This window comes from Symsagittifera roscoffensis, chromosome 5 (genome assembly GCF_963678635.1).
Source record: "Symsagittifera roscoffensis chromosome 5, txSymRosc1.1, whole genome shotgun sequence".
Taxonomy (NCBI): Eukaryota; Metazoa; Xenacoelomorpha; order Acoela; family Convolutidae; genus Symsagittifera; species Symsagittifera roscoffensis.
The window spans coordinates 30,218,807-30,228,965 of NC_087066.1; positions in this window are offsets into that span (position 1 = coordinate 30,218,807).

Here is a 10,159-nt window from a genome sequence, read left to right on the forward strand (position 1 = left end):
CATAACTTTACTTTCAAATTTTCTATTGTTTCAGCTATACTTGATTATAATATACTTGATCACTTCTTTTCTTCCTTGAATCTTGTTTTGAGTTATCCTCTCAGATATGATTATTAACCCACTTTGATTCACCATTATGCACATCAATTCAAACCCACTTATCCGAACTAGAACTTTGAACTCGTCTGGACTGGTAAATTTCAAAAACGTCCAAATATTAAACGCTCTGGTCTTGTTAGAGCTGCATTGCTTCATATAATTAGGTCTCGTACAGACGTTTTCGGGGTTGACCTCAGAACGAAACATATGCTTATCATTCAATTCCACACATGCGTTTTGTGGAAAAAACGCTTATCGTACGACCTTTAATGGGTCACGCAAAACCGCAACAAATCTTTTTTGGGTCACGCAAAGTCGCATAAAAGTTCTTCGGTCGCGCAAAATTGCAAAAAACCATTTTGAGTCGCATTGGTCGCATCTTAAGTCACCGTCCTCAACCCGTGCGTTTATGAAAACTGTATGATAAGCATTTTCCTACCATATATATTTTTTTCGGAAATGAAAAAAAATTTCTGGGCAAATTCAAAGACGCGTACAATGCAGTTTAAGTTGAATGAGAACATTTTAGTCATCAAAAATTTCTTCTGCCACAATAAGTTGGACAAAAAATTAATTTTGCTACTATTTTTCTTCGTGAAAGTTGTATGATACGCTTTTTCTTTCATATGAAAAAACCAAAACTGAAGAAAATTTTGTTTGTTCTCTTAAAAGTTTGACATGAGGCGACCTTCGGTATCTCACTCTAGTTTATCTATTTATCTATATCTCTATCTATAATCACATCTTAGAACTCATTTAGTTTCTGAAGTACGTTTGTCGCAAGATCAGTTGCGAAAGCCTGTGGTGTTAATTTAAAGTTGTTTAAAGGTCTCTCTAAAACATATTCAATTCTGGAAGCTCTAAATCTATATTCTCTATTCTATTCGGTTTATATTTATTCAGTTATTAATTTACAATTCAGTTTTTACATACAGGTTTTCCCCGCAATCTAAGGGAAACGTCCTGGCGCAGCCAGCAGTTCCTGTGAATGAAGACAGGACTGACCTACACGGAATCCCTCCATTTTGGGCCAAATCATCGGTTAATCGGCCTTTCGTTCGGGAGACATGGGTGGGACAATTTTTCTTGGCCTTAAGCCTAAAGGATAACATTTCGCCAGGGGAGCTGTTAGTCGCTCCTGAGAATCTAGTGGACGAATCGTATCCTAAACTTGAAGCTCCGGGACCGTCAGAGGATGCAACAGAAGCTGCGAGTGAAGAACTTAGAAATGCAGCTGCGAACAGGCGAATGGACGAATACACTGCGGAGAGGATACGTAAAGGTCCTCGAATAGGACACGGTTGGTGCTATCATGAGGCAGAAACGCGTCTGAAGTCGAGACTCTTTTTCTGGTTAGTCAATGAGAGGGAAAAGAAGTTCATCGATTCGTACCCATACTTGGACGCCAATTCGTTCTCGTTTATCGATTTTCACAAGAGCTGCGAGTATCTATTTAAGGCTGAACGCGACTACACAGTTGAGAGCATCAAGTTGTACAATATAGCTTTCAGACAAGAACAGGAGTCGTTTTTCTCCTTTTATGCACGTCTTAGCGCACAAACTGCCTTGTGTAATTGGCCGATAGAACAAGAAAATCTAACGCTTAAGGACTTATTTATTGGTTGCATTAGGGACATTGATGTACAACGTCAGTTAATCAAGCCAAAGGTTAACCTCGAAGACACATTACAACTAGCGTTAGAAAGCAAAAAACGGCAAAACCTTGGGAACAATTTCAAAACTCCATACGGATCAAGCAAGAAACTACATCCTCGGTAAAAAAAGTTCCGTAACCCATCAAACCTTGGACGTAGGGGAGGTCCTCATCGGTCTAACCAACGCCCAAGCTAGTCAAAACCTTGTTACTTCACAGCAATCCTTTTACATAAGAACATCGTCGATCGCGTCCGGCCAGAGAGGCCACGTGCAATGTTGGCAAAAATAAGGGACATTTTGCTAAGGTATGCAATACCACAAAGCACCGAGTCAACATGATACAACAAGCTGAACCGCAACTGGCCCAAGAATGTGATTTCAAGGACGTAGTAGAAGATAGCGAGCCAGACTACGGTGTTATGGCAATCGATATGGTGGAACCGTGTGGAATCAACAGTTGGAATCTACCAACTTCTTAGGGCAGATGGGGGAAAGCCCAGAAGCTTCAGTATTCAATTGCGATCTGGAAATACTTTCTTTTATGCTATGGAGGACCAATGCGGACGACAATCGTCAACAAGGACGACAATCGTACAACCTTTCAGCAAGTTTGGAACCTACATGGCCCAATTCTGTCCAAAGGCGGCCGTAGTAAATAAATGCGTTTTGATCGACAACAAACTCGCGATACCGGAGCAGCTCAGAAGTGCAATTCCTGCCCGCCTTCACCGATCGCACCCGGGACAAGCAGCTATGATGGACGCATCAGAGTACATATGATGGCTCTTCTTGAACCACCAGATAATCAATATGTGCGAGAAGTGTTCAGAGTGTTTGGTAAGAGTATCAAAACTTCGAAAACGTATAAATCTGCTAAACCGTTACCGTCGCTTTCAGCTCCTAATCAAGAAATTCAATTCGACCTTGCGAGCCGGCTAATTGACGAAAAGGTTGGCAAAATGTTTATCCTAGTTGCGGTGGATCGTTTTTCGAAATATTCCCTCGATTATGCTAACTAAGACAACAAGTGCAAAATATATAGTCAAATTCTTAAACTCCTATTTTCGTAGCTATAGCACAATCAGGACGGACCACGCGGTCGGTTTTAAAAGCGTTTTAATTAGTGATTTTTGTAAAGTTAGAGGAATTAAACATATCCTCACAACAGTCGGGGATCATAGAAGTTGCGGTTTGGCGGAGCGATCTACTGTAAACATCAAGCGGAAGTTGGCGACCGAAAAATTAGATCCTATTTTTGAAAATCTAAAATTGATTTTACAACAAATCATTGACGACATCGGAAAAAAAACCACGCTGTTTTAATAAAATCTCCGTTTGAACTTCTTTTTTGGCAATAACCTAACACGAAATTTTCGTTAGCACGCGATAATGTTGTACATTCTTATTCTTCAGCTCAAGGACTGGAAAGGAGTCCTCACGCCAGAGCAACGGACAAGTCAGAATTACAGCTGGGACAGGGCAAAAATGGTGCCTCGACGAACGACCAACAGTCCGGATATACCCTAAAGGTTCAACCCACTCTTTGGCGTCGGTGACAGGGTTGCAGATAGTCAGCCCTACAAGGCTCTAGAAGGTTTAGCTAAAGCGGCCCATACCTGGAGTTAACTAAAGCGCAATGTACAACCTCAACAAGGGCGAGAGCTTCTTCGTGAATTGGTCTCCCGCCAAAGTGACCTCGCAAACTTGCTAAAACCTGGACTCACAAAGAGCACACTGCGTTTCTATGATCATGTGGCGAACCCAAATGTACACGCTTTGTCGCATTCTCAGAGGATGAATTTCACAGCATTTTTGAGGCCGGAAAGACGCTCAAAAACACGTAAATCAAAAAAATCAATTTTAGAAGATCCTCCAAGCGTCAAAAATTTTCGAAAAATTATCGATCAAAACTCTGGAAAACCTCTGTTAAAAATAGCTAAAACCAAGATTGTCCGAATTACCGATAACACGTTCATTACGGACATGGGAAAAGTATATAGGAAAAACGGAATTAGTCTAAAACCAAACTTTGATGCTCGTGAGACATTAATATGCAATTAAATCATAGATAGTTTTGAAGATCAATCAGATTTTGGGCAAAACTTATAAAAACGAATCAAGAAAAGGATCAATGTAGATCAGTTTTTGAACTCAAAATGTGCAAGAAAATAATAGAATTTTTTCGATATTTTGGTCTTTTTGTTTGATCTTTTTTATGCTACACTACGCTATGAATGTAAAACGAAAAATGACAAGCAAGGAATAAATGCAACAAAATTTCGAAACTGATAAATCTCGAATGAAAAAAATTGATTTAAATCCGTTTAAAACCCCTTAAAAAATTAAATTCGGACTGAAAAAAAAATGCATTTAAATTGATTTAAAAACGATCTGGATCAATTTTTTTAGCTGAAATGTATCGATCAAAATCAGTCTTCATCTTTAGCTGAAATTTTAAATCGATCAAAATCAGTCTTCATCTTTTTTATTTAATCATAGAACTTTTTTCAAACTAAAATCGATCTAAATTTATTCGATGTAATTTTCTCATACTAAAATTGATCTGAAACCATTTTTGTCAGTGCGGGTAGTCATTATAATTTTTTATTGTTGCAAAAGTAGACCACGAAATCAATTATATTGTCATTACAATCGATTATTTTTGTAAAACACAATCCATTAAAATCCATCATAGTCTTAACATTTTTTTGCAAAATCATTTCTGCGTTACTCACGGCCTACTCCCAACCTAAACATACTCAGTTTAACCCCCCTCCTCATTTTGCTCGTTTTCTGCATTTGCCCAAACCCCCTCCCCTCAATCTTTAATGTTTATTCCTTCGCCCACCCCAATGTTTTTAAAGTTTATCCCAAAACCCAACCCTCAAGTTACACTTTTTTTTATTCCACCCTCCCCCTCCCCCATTTTTTGTCCCGCCCACGTTCAGTAACGGCTATGGGTGGGGGGGGGGGCTTAGTGTTGGTGTTAAATTTAAGATGATGGATAAACTGCGGAGGGGTAAATTGCATGGGGGAGGGGGCGGGTGGTAAACTGACGAGGGGTAAATTGTGGAAATGGGTTGTGAACAAACCCGATGGATGATACGTACTATAAAAAAATAGAGAAAACTTTAAAAAAAAAATTTTCTTTTAATAAAAGTTAAAACTTATGAAACATAATACGTAGCATCTGTACGAAACCGAAAATAAGATAACTTCGAAAAAAATTGCGAAATTCATAACTTTTTCCCAAAAAAACAATCTTTTATAATGGATTATGATGATAAAATTTTTTTTGATTATAATCCATTTTTAATGGATTATAATTCATTATCGTCGATTGTAATGAACTATTTTGATTTAGAAATTGATAGAATTGTAACTCATTTTTGATGGATTATAATCAATTGATTTTGTAGTTTTAAAGATACTGACTATAAAATAACACTATAATCGACTATTATTCATGAAACTCCAGCGCGGGTTGTGGTTGATGTACACACGTGAAGATCCCGGGTTGAGTCAAGACTTATTTTTTTTACTTTGCCGGTCGAGCTGATTTTCATTCCGTGACCAAAATTCATACTCTGAATGCGATTTTTTAATAGCGGTCAAAGTCTGGAAGTACCGTATTTCGGTCGCGATGGTCTTGAAAATTAAAAAGTTAGTCGCGATTTTGTCGAAAAGTTTGTCTAGCCATTGTACTTTTTCACTCAGATAGACTGGAATTTTTACACTACTCGGCTCATGCTGTTATTTTTGTGCAATAACATTCGGAGCTAATTTAGCTGATATCTAGAAATTAATTGCAACATAATCGAAAAACAAAAAAAATTGGAAAACTAGGCACTTCCTGGTCAAAAATTTGTCGCGAGATAGTAAGAAAATTTTTCTCTGTCGAACATAGTCCAGACATAGATGACTTGGGTCGAGACCGTAAAAACATATGGAGCCTGGGTCGAGACGCTCGAAACCTACAAGTTTTTGGTCGAGTCGCTCGGAACATAAGTCACGGTCCTTGGTCACATCGGTAGCAATTAATTGCCTTTTGGGCGCGCCAATCGCGGTAAATTTTCTTTTGAGTGCGCCGGTCGCGATTAAGATTCCTTCGGTTGCGCCTGTCGCGGTTAGTTTTCTTTTGGGTGCGCCGGTCGCGGTTATTTTTCCTTCGATTGTTCCTGTTGCGCCTAATTTTCCCTCGGTCGCACCGTTTGCGGACACATTGCCTCGGTCTGCAAGACTGGACATACCGAGTTTTGGTCGCAACCGTCTGGTCATAAAAGCACAACCTCGACCCAGGAGGAGGTAAAGTTGATAAACAATGAATTAATTTATAACAAAATGTAGAATCACGAGCTAATTTTCACCATCAAATCATACAATGGGCTATCACTCTTGTTTTCTTGCGTGTTTTTTTTTTGTGCAAAAGGTTTCTTGCACACTAAAGGGTCCCTAAAACACAGATGGAGCCTTTTACGAAGACATATCTTTCTGACCTGCTTACGCTTTGCTTTCATAAATATCAAAAATGTATGTTGTATCTATGTATTTACGAGCAGTTACCGTTTTCTTGTATTTGTAAACACCAGCTTTGTTTCTCCATCTGAAGTAAGGTATTCACTAAGTTGAAAAAGAAACTTTACACTATTTGTAACCATCACAAGTTATAAATGAACTATTCAGGCAATTTTACATGCGGTATGAGTTTAAATTTTTTTAAACTTGTTGAAAAAAGTTGATACTAAAAGATTAACTGTTTTTTGTATACATGTTGATAGCGATCACAAGTTCGCTATATTCGCAGTCTTACAATGAAGTGGCTCATTGATTTCCTCTTTGCGGCCCATTTGCTGTCCATTTTATATGAAGTAGAGAGTAGTGTGTGGCCAGTGCGAAGAGTGAACTGTCAGAAGTTGAATGAGGTGAAGAAGATGACGGGGCCAGAGAGGATGGACTGCTTCATGGACCAGAGCAGGAACAAAGAGGGCTTCAAACAGTGCATCTATGAGTCACAGCAGGCCAGCGATCGGCATTCCATTAACCGTGTTACACTTCAAACTGAAGTGTTAGGAGGCTTCGATGTTAGACAAGCATATAATTAGAAAATTTTGAAGAAAAAAAAACATCTTTTCCAGCAGCATTTTTCTTGTTTTTCTAAAAAGTTGGCCAGAAAAAAGTATTCTTCGGTTCTACAAATTTTTCATACAAAAATTTTTGTTTCAACTTTCAAAGATTTCGTAATTTTTGGTCACATTTCGACTTTTTCACTAGCGGCATTTCTGGCGGCACTTTTTCTGTGATCGGCATTAGAGGCACTTTTTTTGTAATCCGGCTCCGAGTTTGATGCAATTTAAATTGAAGTGAGGAAAAAAATTATACCTTACCTTATCACTAGGTTAGTGCAAAACCGAAAAATGATCAATGAACGATAAAGGACAGTCAGAACATTGAGGGTCTTGACCTGATACAAGCAGTCAATTAAACTTATTTGATTGATATTTCAACTGAATATTTCAGCTCCCACCTCATCTAATGAATAGCTGAAATGATAATTTCATTGATTAAAATTTGGAATTTCATTATCAAATGAATATCATCAAATGATATTGAATAACAAAGACCTATTTTTTTTCTACAAAAATTATAATCAATAAAGATAGCCGGTTGCTGTGCAACTAGCTTAGAATATTCAAACCACATGCACTAAAAACACTTTTGATAAATGTTTTTTCTTTTTTTCAAACTAGTTTCATTTTTGTGAGCGATGTGATAAGAGCTATACAAAAAGCAAAAAGTTAGTGAATCAAATATAATCGACAGCGTTTGTTTTCAAAAATCGAATCAAAAATACAAAAGAAAAAAGATCAAAGTCATAATGTTTTTTCTAATTTTATTTGGTCATTAAATTTTAATTTTTATTCGAGAAAATCGTATTGCCAAGGAAACATTTTTTTTCGTGAAATAAAATTTTCTGAGCCTATTTTCGATTGCTATACTTGCTTGAAGTTTGACTAAAACTCAAAAACTTTGAACCGTTTTTCTCTCAAAACTGGGAATTTTTTAAAATTTATTTCGCTAAAATCCTGACTTAAAGTTCTTGATGATGATAAAAAAGTCGACACACTCTTTCGATTTTTGATGCCTGATTTTGCACGGAAAACGAAAAAAAAACACAAACTCGAACTCAAATTTCGTCGCCATTTTCGTAGGACGGAGCAATAAACATTAGGACACTTTTTTTATGCGTGTTTCCATGATTTTCTCTATGATGACGAACGCGTGCGCTCAATGCCCATCATTTGTGGTTATTTGAGCTGTTATTGTGGTTTTTTGGGCAGATAAAGGTCAAAAAGTCATTCAAAAATTTTATTCTAAATATTGTTGAAGACTATTTCAAGGTCTCGCATTATATTTATTCATTACAGTTTTTGCACCATGACTTTATGGTTTTCAATGCATTGAACGAAATGCTCTTTTTCGCTCCATGATCTTCAATTTAAATATATTTTTAACAATTGGCCACTATGTGAACTAAGTGATCGTGTCAATCAGATCTTCAGATATTCCGTGTTTTTCAGATTTTTTTCTGATTATTTATAAGAATCAGTGAGCGTAATCAAGACACTTACATAAGTAGAGTGGAAATTTTTCAAGGAAATGTCTTTGAAATTCGGTTTTTTTAACAATTTCTCCCCGAACTGGCAGTTTATGTAATCTAATTTTTGTTTGGTCAAATTGCCATGAAAACTGCCATCTGATTCTTTTTCTCTTCTGGCAGCTTATGTAATCTAATTTTTGTTTGGATTGTCAAATTGCCATGAAAACTGCCATTTGATTCTTTTTCTCTTCACAATCACATAAAGTCCAAACAGAAACTTTGGTGACATCAATAGTTTATTTTCAAAAAGGATCTCTATACCGAGTCGGGAGATACGGTAAAGAGCCTATTTTTGTACATGCTCATATTTGATTTTGAACAGTTTTTTTTATGATTTTTTTAAATTTGTTTAAACTTAATTTTTTTTTCTTAAGAAACAACATCACGCTGGTAATTAGAAAACCAAATTGCGCTCAACAATTATTAATGAGTTCAATGTTGAAAATTAATTTTATGAGTCATCGTATGCCCTATAAAAATTGTGATCGGCATCTGGTTTGGATAGGGGATTTTATTTTTCAGATTTCCCAGGGGAATAAAACTTTTCTCTAATAACCTTGTTCTCTCAAATTCGTTATCAAAAAGTGTCAATTGTAAACCAAATACCTATTAAATATTTGAAAACAAAAAATATCAAAACACAAAAAATTCCGACCACAAAAAACTTACTTTATTTTGCAAAATCTGATGATTACTTTGTTCACAGCTGAAAAAAAGACTAGAAAATATGTAAATTTTGCATATTTGACAACCGTTTTCAACAAAAAAATCATCTAAAAGCAAAAAAAGAGACATTTAAGAAATTTTGTGCAGAATTTTTTTCAAATTTTCTAAGAAGGCGTTTTTAGAGTAAATTAGTTTTTTATGTTCCAGTTCCGTTTAATAGATAAGTTTGTTCACTTTATTTGCGCAAAATTGGACCTAAAATCAGAAACTTTTAATCGGTTTTTCTCTATATTGAGGATTTTGTTTGAAAATTCTTTAATAGGGTTCTGATCAAAAGTGCAAGGGTTTTAATCGAATATATCTTGCGTCCTTTTCGATATTTTTTGGGACTTGATTTTGCGTGGTAAACAAAAAAAAAACTAAAACACGACCAAATACAAAGATTCTCCACGTTTTCAGTAGTACAACTATTGCAAAAAACCAAATATCAGTGTTAAGTATTAACTAGCCTTTTTGCTTAAAAAGTTCAAATAAGCTCCCTTTGCGAAAGAGTTAAATTAGTATGCTGTACATACTATACAGAGAGACATTTTTTTATTAGTAGTAATGAACTTAGTGAGTACTCTTATATACGTCTTGAATATATTTTTTCAGTTAACAAAAGTTTAAAAATTGCTCACGCTCAGTTTTGATTTTTCGTTTTTTGACTTTTGTTTGACCTGATTTTTTTTAAATTCACCTAATTTTTTAAAGGAAGGCAAATCACACTATTAAACAGCAAAAATTTGAATGTCACTAAAAACGTGGTCGACTTCTAATGTCAAACATGGAATGCAATTATCATATTTTCCAGCCAAATAAAAGCTGCTTTATTGATCCAGTTTATCAAACTGGGCGCTTTTATGAATGGATGTCAAACATGAATTGTCTTTGAAATTCAAAGAGCAATTTTTCTTTGAAATTCGAAATTTGAGTTTTTTCAAAACAAGTATTTTTTTTTCTGTTTCCTTGCGTTCATTATTCTTTTTCAAATGTCAGCTGGCTATGTTTCAATACTTTTATCCCATCATAAAGCGTTTT